The 12,034-nt window shown below is 47.9% G+C and overlaps 1 protein-coding gene across 1 annotated transcript in view; it reads left to right on the top strand.

Annotated features, from left to right (window-relative positions):
- The window catches only part of LOC122799695 (ankyrin repeat and KH domain-containing protein 1-like), a gene marked incomplete in the record, with an annotated part of 3,928,199 nt that overhangs the window by 1,058,151 nt on the left and 2,858,014 nt on the right, over window positions 1–12,034 (top strand).

Here is a 12,034-nt window from a genome sequence, read left to right as displayed (position 1 = left end):
CAGAAAAGCAAATTTTCCTGACAGCCCACTTCTCTCAACTAGCCACCAAGCCTCCAGTTATCTGCAAGGAAGATCCTGTAAGCTCTGGGGTTCATGGCATCTTGCATACTATTCATTCCATATGCATATGAAGAAACTTCAATAGTACCTAAAAAGCCTTTGGTGTCAACACTCTCAAGACCTGGAAACTCTTCTATCTGTAATTCATTACCTCAAAAAAGATTTTCTTTGGTGAGCAACAGCATGCTCCCACAACAAGGGACTGCCTTTCTCGCCACCCACTCTCACCACAGACTCATCAGACTATGCTTGGGGTGCACACCTGGACGGCAGGTGCGTACAGGGCCAATGGAGCCTGCAGCAAAATCCCTTTGCACATGAACCAAAAAGAGATGATGGCTGTCCACACCTTGATAGCTTTCAAACCCCTTCTCTCCCCAGAGGCTCTCCTGATCAAAACAAACCACTGTGATGTGGTATCATCAAGCAGGCGGGGCTCACTCCTATCTCCTCTGCAGGCTGGCCATGACCCTTTGGCACGCAGCCTCTGCCATGCAACTACACCTATTAGCACAGTTCCTACCAGGTGTTCTCAACTCTCTGGCAGACTAATTATGCAGAAATCTTCTGGACTCACACGAGTGGCAGCTCAAAAGTACCTTCACCCTAATAACTTAGAAATGGGGCACCCCGCAGGTCGACCTCTTTGCCTCCCACACCATCCATCAGCTCAGCAATTTCTGCACCAAGAAGCATCACTGTATGGCTTGGGAAGTGGATGCCCTGTCCTTCCCCGGGGTCAGTCTATCGGTCTGTGCCCTGTCCTTCCCTGGGTCAGTGTATCTGTCTGTGCCCTGTCTTTCCCCGGGGTCAGTCTGTCGGTCTGTGCCCTGTCTTTCCCCGGGGTCAGTCTGTCGGTCTGTGCCCTGTCTTTCCCCGGGGTCAGTCTGTCGGTCTGTGCCCTGTCCTTCCCCGGGGTCAGTCTGTCGGTCTGTGCCTTTGTCCTTCCCCTGGGTCAGTCTGTCGGTCTGTGCCCTGTCCTTCCCCGGGGTCAGTCTGTGCCTTTGTCCTTCTCCAGGGTCAGTCTGTCGGTCTATGCCTTTGTCCTTCTCCTGGTCAGTCTGTTGGTCTATGCCTTTGTCCTTCCCCTGGGTCAGTCTGTTGGTTTGTGCCTTTGTCCTTCCCCTGGGTCATTCTGTCGGTCTGTGCCTTTGTCCTTCCACTGGGACAATGTATCGGTCTATGCCTTTCCTCCACTACCTCTCATTCACAGAGTACTGCTCAAAATAAAGGAGTAAACACCAAGGACCATTCTTATAGCTCCAGACTGGCCTCGCCAGCACTGGTACCCTTTGCTGTGAAGCCTGTGCCCGCTACCACCATGGCATCTTCCTCTGATTCCAAACCTCCTGACACAGAGGGAAGGAGCATTCATGCTTGTCCAATTGCAGACACTCAGTTTGGCAGCTTGGCTTATTCTCTAACCCCGGATCAATCTGCTAACCTCAGTTAACAGGTTCTAGATGTCATCTGTGAGGCCAGATGCCCTAGCACTGGAAAGTCTTATACTGACAAATGGAAAAGGTTCTGTACCTGGATCCAGGCTAAGGGAGCCAATACGGCACAGCCCTCCCTCCCCCTATTCCTGGATCACTTAGCTGACCTGCTACACAGTGGCCTCTTTCTCCTCTATAAAAATTCATGCATCTATTTCTGCTTATTTTCCCAGTGAGCAGCCCCTTTTCTCCCATCCTTTGATCAAACAGTTCCTAAGAGGGGTAGCAACTTGAGGCCGCCCAGAAGGGCACCAAACCCAGTTTGGGACCTTAAGTTTGTATTGGAAAAGCTCACCCTGACCCTTTCAAACCAGCTTTTTCCTCAGAGCTAAAATTCCTCTTCTGGAAGACAGCATTCCTTCTGGCCATAGTTTCATCCAGAAGAGTCTCAGAGCTGCAAGCACATATGCCTGTGGAACCCTTCATTGCCTGTGTTAAATATTTATTGCATTTTCCTACTGTTGCAAAAAAAAAAACAGAAAAAAAACAAATAAATTATCCTTGTTTCCGTCTTTCCTAACCTAGAGTAGTCCAAATACAGGCTTTGCTGTATTCTGGACTTTTGGAAAGTTCCTGTGTTGCCATTTCCTTTCTTGGATTAAGGGAGGCTTCTTAGTTCACCAGTGGCAGTGGGGAGCTTAGAGCAGCCTATCTATCCCTGGAGGAGTGTTCCCAGCACAAGAATCTGGTAGTCTATTGGCCGTTTTGGGCCAATTTCTAGCTCTTTCAAGTCCCCCTGTATAAAACCCACTTTGGTGAGGTTTTTGCGCTTGTTACTACTCAGCCAAGCTCCTTTTGCTCCGGCAGAGTGGTGCTAGCAGCAGAGAGGCCAAAAGAGCGACTGCTAACCTGATAAGTGTTTTTTTCCTGCTACTATCTGGGCGACTGTCCGATCTAGCTAAACTGCAAGTATTTCTGCTTCTTGAACTGTTTTAAACTGTTTAAAGTTGATGTGATGGTGTTCAATCTCGCCGTTTGTTCTTACACCTGGGTTCGGAGCCGATCCTCGGCTCCGTGTCGGCCGCTTGCAAGCTCTGCATAGAGAAGAAGCTCGAGACAACCTAATACCCACAATCCCCCTCTGCCTTTACCTCAGATCTAGTTTGCCGCTGCTGCGTTCGCATCACTGGGTCAAGCTTGAACAACTAAAGCTAAGATTAAGATTTTTTTCTTGTTATTTCAGCATAAATTTATTCTATAAAGTTTGTTGGTGACTAAGTGTGTGTGTGTGGTACGGTTGAGGAATTCTCGGTTCCGTTAAGTTTAATTTTAAACTTATTAGAGTTTCCCTCGGGGCCTACCACCCCCTTCTGAAGTGACTACTGGATAGACATTTTTTCTTTATCTGGATTTGACAATTTCACCGGATTGGACTTACTAACTGGACTTGACTTCTCACCTTTTTTCCACATTAAGTTTAAGATGTCTGAGAAGGCAAAATCTGGATTCAAGCGTTGCCAATGTGGGCAAAAAATGTCAGTTACTGACAATCATAGTTCCTGCGTCTACTGTCTTGGCCCTCTCCATCTGCAAGAAGACTGCTCTATTTGTCATTCTTTCAGTGGGAGGGTCATGACAGATAGGCGCAGGAAACTCATGGATAGGGGTTTGTTAAAACCTTCTTTTCAAGAGGCTCTGGATGCTTCAGACCAGGCATCCAAATCCTCGAAGGAATCGAAGACGTCGGAGCCCAAGTCATTGGCTCCGAGCTCTTCGGTTAAGGTTTGATCACCGGTTCCACAGACCTCGGGGCAGAGTGTTCAACTGTTGTCAGTGTCCGAGCCTCGAGTCTTGGAACCGGTGACGGAGCTCCCTCCCCCGACACTGTTGAGGTCGGCTCCGTCTTCGATTCCTTCGACCCGTTCTTCCAGGCCCCTCTCCGACACCGATGTTGACCGTGTGGTGCAGAAATTAATGGAGAATCCGGCCTTATCCAAACTCATCTCGGTTTCCTCCCAGTTGGTGTCAAGACTTGAAGGCCTTCCATTATCTCCATCTGTTCCTCCTCCGAGACCTGTCCAGTCTTTGGAGCCGGAAGAGGCTGATCTACTGATTGTGGAGCCCTGGGTGCCAGAACCGTCTTTTTCTCGGTCGGCTCCGTTCACCTCGACTCCGTCGGATCCGGTACTGGAGTCTCTGAGCCGAAGATCCATCCTTGGTTCCGGGACTGAGAGTCGGACCGATGTTTCGGTTCTGACTCTCCCTCTCGGGGCCTCTGCTCTGATCGACTCGGTTCCGTCCTCGGGGTCGATGCCTTCGGTGCCTGTCTCGGGGATTCTCCCCATTTCTTCGGAACCGGGAGATACCTCGACTCGGGACCCGGGGGCCTTCGATCTCATGAGGAAGGTGTTGTCTACCCAGACAACCACATCAGTAGAAGCAGCCTCTCCTCCCCATAAAGGACCGTTATCCTCCTCTGCACCAACGGCCACATCCAAGCGTCGAGCACCTGTGTCTCAGCCACCCCTGGAGGGTGCCCCCTCTTCCTCGGAGGCTTCTTCGGATGCTCCCCCCGAAGAAGTCCCTAGGAAAAGATTGTGTAAGAGGAGACACTTAGATTCTCCACAAGAATCATTGACATCGGACACTGACTTGGATGAGTCAGAAGGGTCCCCAAAGTCACCTTCAGAGGATGTCTCTTTCGCTGACATCTTGGAGATCCTAAAACAGAGAGGTGATTGGCAGTCCCTTCCCCCTTCTGAGGATGAGTCAGTCTTGCTGAAGGCATTTGGTGCTCGCCCTTCCTCCTCCTGGGTCACTCCGCCCTTTGATGAGTTAATGGAGCTGATTGCTCGAAGGGCGTGGGAGACACCTGACACGGTGGAACCAGTCCCTAGAAAGCCTAATAAGTATATTACTGCACCCCAAAACAAGGCTTACCTCACAAAGGGAGTTCCAGTGGACGCTATGGTGGTGGCAGCGGCCACGAAAAAGATGTCGGAATCTTCCTCATCTGTCCATCCGCCTAACAAAGATTCTAGGACTATGGACAGGTACGGGAAGCGCATTTTTAGTTCAGCGGCTTTTTCTATGCGATCCCTGAACTATTTGACCCACTTTACACGTCTACAGAGGGATCTAATCAAAGAGTTGGGAGATACCCTCCAGGGTACTACAGATGCTGCTGTTTCAGAGAAAGTTACAGCACATCTCAATACCCTTACATCCATTGTTAACTCATCCATGAGGCTGATCTCATATGCAGCCGAAGGATCGAGTAGGGCAGCAGCTTCAGCGATTGCTCTTCGTAGACAATCCTGGATGCGCTTATGTTCATTTGCGGAAGCCTTCAAGTCTTCCTTTACTAACGCCCCATTTGATGGGGCCACTCTCTTTGACCCCAAAGTAAAGGAGACCCTTACCCGGTGTGAACAGGAGGGAAAGACTCTGTCTGCTGTCTGAGTCCGTTTTTCCACCCCATCCAGACCGTACCCCAAAGGGCAATGCGGTGGAAAAATGTGGTTTCGAAAACCCCAAGGATCTTTCCCAGGCACGCAGGGTGATGTCCCCTCTAGAGGCAGAGGAGGGGGCAGAGGTGGAAGACGCCGCCCTGGCGGCAGAGGGGGTCCGCAAAACCAAGGTGACAGGGATACACCCCCTGGAAAACCTTTCCAGCACTCCTGAGAGGAGGCCCGACTGTCCTGCTCTGGAGGCAGTCGGGGGTCGCTTAGCTTTATACCCTCAGGCCTGGCAAAATCTTACTACAGACAACTGGGTAAAAAGCGTGGTTACCAGAGGTTACAGAATACCCTTTCTATCCACTCCCATTCCAAAGAAAACTCCCAGATGTGCCGCCCCATCTGCGAGACCCAGCAGCTATAGAAATTTCAAAGCTGCTAGAAAAAGTCATCCAACCAGTCCCAGCGGACCAAATAGGATTCGGAACTTACTCAAGGTTCTTTTTAGTTCCAAAGAAGACAGGGGACTGGAGGCCGATTCTGGACCTAAGCAACCTCAACACCTTCGTCAAGAAAGAAAAGTTCCGAATGGTCATGCTTCAATCGATCCTTCCATTCTTACAGAAGGACGACTGGATGTGCTCTACAGATCTGAAGGACGCTTACTACCACATCAAAATGGCCAGGGCGTCCAGAGATCATTTGCGCTTCCGGCTGGGAGCCAGTCACTATCAGTTTCGAGCCCTGCCCTTTGGTCTGACCTCAGCCCCCAGGGTCTTCACCAAATGTATGACAGTGGTAGCGTCTCATCTGAGGCGCCTAGGATTCCAGGTGTTTCCGTATCTGGACGACTGGCTCCTTTCTGCCACCACCAAGGCCAACTGATACAGGCCAGGGATTACACTCTACAACTTTGTGTTCACCTCGAATTTCCGTAAATTTGAAAAATCTTTACTACAGCCATCACAGCATGTCTTATTCATAGGAGCGAATTAGATACATCATTTAATTCTAAGGCTCCTCCAGAAAGGATAGCCTCACTACAAAGTCAAATATCTCTCCTTCTGTCATCCAGGAAATCCCCAGCAAAACTGGTTCTGAAGGTTTTGGGTCTCATGGCAGCTTCTCTCATTGCGATACCATTGGGAAGATGCACATGAGAGTTCTACAATGGCTACTGTTTGCACAATGGTCGTTCCAACAGCTACCTCTGACACACGAAATTCTGATTACAAACGCATGCAAATCACATCTAGCCTGGTGGCTTCAGACTTGCAACCTTTCCAACGGAAGACCATTTGTGCTACCCACGCCGACAGCTACGGTGACCACGGATGCTTCCCTGATAGGGTGGGGGGGCATCTTTCAGGGGCAGACAGTCCAAGGTGAATGGACCAATTTAGAGTACAATCTGCACATCAATGTTCTAGAGTTGAGGGCAGTGTTTCTAGCGTTGCAACACTTTGCTCCCCTTCTTCCTCTAGGGACTATTGCAGTTCAGACAGACAACATGTCTGTAGTCTGGTACATAAACAAGCAAGGGGGAACCAGGTCTTATCAGCTATGCAGAGAGGCCATGAGAATTTGGCAATGGGCGGAGTCCACGGGTCGCTTTCTGATCGCAACGCACATCCCGGGGTCATCCAACGTCATAGCAGACAGGCTGAGCAGAGCAATCCTGTTGCCTCACGAGTGGTCCCTCAGTCAGTTGCGAAGAAGATTTTTCGCAAGTGGGGCCAGCCTTCCTGCGATCTTTTTGCGTCTCCAATGAACGCCAAATGCAAGAGCTACTTTGCCCTATTACCCCCTCCAGGGGAAGTCCCCAGGGACGCGCTGGTGCACGATTTTTCCCCCGGGTCTCCTGTACGCTTTTCCTCCCTTTCCCCTGATTGCAAAGTTTCTGCAGAAAGCCAACAACCTACAAAGGACTATAATCCTCATTGCCCCATTCTGGCCTCGTCAAATTTGGTTCCCCTTTCTTTTGCAACACCGCATTCTTGGATCCTGGACCCAGAGCCAGATCTACTGACTCACTCGTCAGGGGTTCCTCACCCCTCACTCGAATCACTCCATCTAGCAGCTTGGCTGCTCCGCTTCCCTTTTTAGCCAGGTCTGATTCTCTTACACCGGCAGTTCAGAATATACTAGTGGCTTCTCATAAAGCTTCTACTACAAAGACCTACACTAGTAAATGGAAACGTTTTGTCTTCTGGGCAAACTCACATCATTTGGACCCTATCATAGCTCCGTTAAACAAGATCTTGGAGTTTTTAACAGAATTGTTCCATCAAGGAGCTTCTCCTGCCACTTTAAGAGTGCAATTGGCTGCCATTTCCAACTTTCATGTGGAAGAATGTGGGGCACCTATTATGGCTCACAGACTTTGTAAGGCCTTTTTAAAAGGATCTTTCCATATTAGACCACCAGTTAGAACTCCTACATCACCTTGGAATCTGAACCTTTTATTATCTAAATTGATGCTACCTCTGTTTGAACCAGCCTCTTCGTGTCCATTAAAGTATTTATCGTGGAAGACTCTCTTCTTGGTAGCCATTACATCCGCTAGGCGAGTGTCTGAGCTTCAGGCTCTTTCTGTTAAACACCCTTATTTGATCTTTCACTCTGACAGAGTATCTCTTCGCACTAATCCATCCTTTCTCCCCAAAGTTTGCTCTATTAATAACATTAATCAATCCATTGGACTGCCTACCTTTTTCAAGAATCACTCTAATAAGATAGAGTATATGTTACACAAATTGGATGTCCATAGACAACTCAGGTTTTATTTGGATAGAACAAAGGATCACAGGAAATCTGATCAACTTTTTGTAGCCTTTGCTGACAGCAGGAAAGGTGTAGCAGTTACTAAACTAACTCTTTCCAAATGGCTAACTGATTGTATTATCTACGTTTATGATTCTTCAAATCAAACTTTATCTGTCAAACCCAAAGGACATTCTACAAGATCAACCACATACATTCATCTCTCATCCTGAGTTCCTCAGGAACATGGAGCTAGTATTCTCCTTCTGCTTTTGCAGTGGTTGTATATGGATGATGTACATGTGTGTGTGTATATATATATATATATATATATATATATATATATATATATATATATATAGATGATTTCTTGCTTTATGTAATTTTTGGCATGAGTGTGTTCTCTCTCTGACTGCTGGTTTGCTTGCAAACTAGATCTGAGGTAAAGGCAGAGGGGGATTGTGGGTATTAGGTTGTCTCGAGCTTCTTCTCAATGCAGAGCTTGCAAGCGGCCGACACGGAGCCGAGGATCAGCTCCGAACCCAGGTGTAAGAACAAAGGCGAGATGAACACTCCACATGGAACGTTATGGTAAGGACATAACTTCTATTTTTTGCACCTGCACTTTTAAAGTTTGTCCTGTTTGTTGCATTTACTTGCTGAAGCTACACACTCAAGTGCGGTAGCCTGTGTTACATATTTATTGCATTTTCCTGCTGTTTGTTGCAAAAAAGAAAAAAAAGAAAAAAAGTTATCCTCGTTTCCCATCTTTCCTCACCTAGAGTAGTCCAAATACAGGCTTTGCTGTATTCTGGACTTTTGGAAAGTTCCTGTGTTGCCATTTCCTTTCTTGGGTAGAGGGAGGCTTCTTTGTTCACTAGTGGCAGTGGGGAGCTTGGAGAAGCCTATCTGTCCCTGGAGGAGGGTTCCCAGTGCAGGAATCTGGTAGTCTGTTGGCCGTTTTGGGCCAATTTCTAGCTCTTTCAAGTCCGCCTGTATAAAAGCCGCTTTAGCACGGCTTTGCGTAATTTTGTGCATAGCTCTGCATCGAGCAGCGCCGCTTAATTGGGTTTGAGCCATTCTCGGCTCGGCTCCACATAGTCTGCTCTTCACTTTTTCCCTTGGAACTGATCTAGTTCTCATAATAAACATCCTATTCCTACACTAAAGCCTAGCACTTGCTCACTAAAGCAATTATATAAGTCAGCACTAAAAAATTAAAAGCACTACACCCTCACAAACTCCCCTTGAGTAACTTGTTCCCCATTGGTCCTTTTTTTCAATTATAAAGGAATTCCCTATACTATTCTAGCATGTCCAAATGTCAGTTGTCATCTCCTCTCTGGTCCAGCTGGTGAACCTGGGAATCTTGAGGCAATGTTACAACTGCCTCATGTACAGACAACCCTCTCCTCCTCCCAACAAATTCCAACATGTGTGAGCGATGCAACCATATAGCCAAACTGGAGGCCAAGCTCTCTCAACTCAGTACTGGCGTAACCAGTCAGGAGGAGAAGGAAACCACACTCACTACAATTCCAGTCTCACATAGACCTACCACGACAGCAAACCAAACACATAAACACACAAAAACATACTTGGAGGCTCTAAATAAAAATCTGCCTAAGCAGCAGAGACCTCCAAAGCAGACATCCAAGCAACCGCTAATCCAAAATATAACACGTGCAACACACAGCTCACAAAGGCAGTGTGCCGAACAGTCACAGCCCTTAAGGCTAAACAACACACCTGATACACTTGTAATAGGTGACTCTCTCATCAGGCACACTGATGTCCCGCTCACCAGGCTGAACAAGAAGGTCACGGTGAGCTGCCTGTCGGGCGCTAGGATCCACCACATAACACAAGCACTCAGGTCACTCCAAGGCAAGTACAAATATGACTCAGTCATTGTCCATGCTGGTGTGAATGACCTGAGACGTACCTCCCTGGACTACATGAAAAGAAACATAGAGGAGCTCTCTGAGCATGTAGCCCAGGCCGGTATGACCCTGACCTTGAGTAGCATCTTACCCTCACCAAGAATGATGCCACAGTATGAAGACAGGATTATCAATTTCAACAATTGGCTTAAGTATTGGTGTAATTTAAAAGGGATCCAATGCCGGTCAGCCTGGGATGACATGCTCGACAAGCCACGATGCTTCACTAGGGACGGCTTGCACCTGTCACCCCTGGGCTTTCGGATATTGGCAAAGGCTCTTGCTACCCCCATAGTGCCTTTTTTAGGCAAGGCTCAAAAGACAAACCCACCTCCATAGGTATCACAAGGGATAAGAAACTGAGTAATGCTAATCAACGTCAGACTTCTAAACCTCATGATGCACGCACTCGAAACTCTCCTTAGCATGGAGAACATCGATATCTGTGCAGTAACAGAAACCTGGTTCATGGCTCTCGAGAGCACCCCAGCACTACCAGGTTACATCTCATACCATGCCTTTCGGCCCCAAAACTTGGACCGAACCACAAAAGGAGGGGGGGAGTATCAATATTCGTCAAAGATACCCACACCTCCAGGTTGGTGGCACAGCACGAAGCATCAGAGACTATCCATGTGCAACTAACTGTGGATAAAACTGCCTTCCAGTTTCACCTGCTACAGACCACCCTCCCAAACCCAGGAACCCCACTCGGCCTTCCTGAGAACACTGGAAAATATGAAGGTATCTCCAAACACCATTATATTGGGTGATTTCAACTACCCAACCATAGACTGGGAGCATTACTCTAGCTCCGACACCCTAGCCCAAAGGTTCCTAGAATTGATAAACTCAAATGCTATGGAACAACTTGTTACCACTCCCACAAGAGGGGAAAACATATGTGACCTGATCATCACCAACATGGGGACTCTATGCTCCAGACCAGAAGTGTATCCCTCACTGGTAAGATCAGACCATAAACTAATCTCACTGGATATTCACATCCTGACCCCACCCCATGGCCAGAAAACCACAGTGAAAAACTTCTCTAAAGCAAATTTCACACTCAAAACCGAGGTGGAATCCTTCAAAGCCCCCGGGCCTGTGGATAATACGGCCCAGACCACAAAATCCTTTATAAACGCATTCTATGAACACCTTCAGGAATGCATGGATCATGCAATCCCAAATAAAACCAAGACCCAAACATCCAAAGGCAGACGTCCTGTCTGGTGGACCCCAGCCATAAACAAACTATACAATAGAAGGAGGAAGCTACTACATGACAGAGCAAAATCCCCAAAAGGGAAGGCTTCTCTGATCAGTATTAGCAAAAAACTATGGGCACTCATAAAATCGTCTAAAGCCAGCTTCGAGAGAAAAATTGCACAGGACACTAAGGATAATCGCAAGGCTTTCTTTAGTTATGTTAGGAACCTGGGTGGGAATTCCCAGATATGCTCAGAATTAGTCCAAAATGACAAAAAATACACCGAACCCACAGATATTGCCAACATCCTAGCTGACAGGTTCAGCGCAAACTTCTCTCCCCGCCCCCCACCAAAAGGGCTAATATCTGTCCCAGCAGAGTGCTGCCCCCCTGAAATCTCAGATGCTCGGGTAAGAGCTGCCCTCTCCAAAGCAAAAAACACAGCATCAATGGGACCAGACGGTGTCCCGGGCTGCATCCTTCATGAACTCCAAGAAGAGCTAAACCCAAACCCTAAAACTACTGTTCAAGCTCAGCCTTTACTATAGGATATGTACCCAAAGAGTGGCGTACAGCAACAGTGGTCCCTCTCCACAAAGGTAGTGCCTCAACGGATCCTGGAAACTATTGCCCCATAAGTCTCACAAGCTTGGTCTGCAAAGCTGTGGAAAGGATCATCATGGACCTTATAAATAAAGATATTGGGGACCTACAGACACTGGATCCTACCCAGTTCGGCTTTGAGGGCAGATCCTGCCTCTTAAACTGGTTGATTTCTTTGAAACAGTCACCAAGGCCATTGACAAGGGAAAGGTGGTCCACACAGCCTACCTGGACCTCGCAAAAGCCTTTGATACAATACCCCACTCGGGCATTATAGATAAGCTCACCAGCTTAAATATAAACCCCTGTGTCACTAGATGGGTTGCAAACTGGCTCAAGGACAGAACCCACATGGTTAGAATTGCTGGAGCCATGTCAGACTCCAAACCAGTTATAAGTGGCGTCCCACAAGGCTCAGTCTTGGGACCTCTCGTTCGGTATATATTTCTCGGAGGTACAGGCCAACATGGAAGGGCTGTGGCTAACCAAGTTCGCAGATGACTGCAAACTGGGTGCCATAAAAGACTCTCCAGCCGACACAAGCATCCTCCAAAAGGG

Source organism: Protopterus annectens, chromosome 4.part0, assembly GCF_019279795.1.
Source record: "Protopterus annectens isolate FY-2018-M chromosome 4.part0, PAN1.0, whole genome shotgun sequence".
NCBI lineage: Eukaryota > Metazoa > Chordata > Ceratodontiformes > Protopteridae > Protopterus > Protopterus annectens.
Note: the sequence above shows the minus strand (reverse complement) of the source record. Positions and strands in the feature narration are given on the sequence as shown.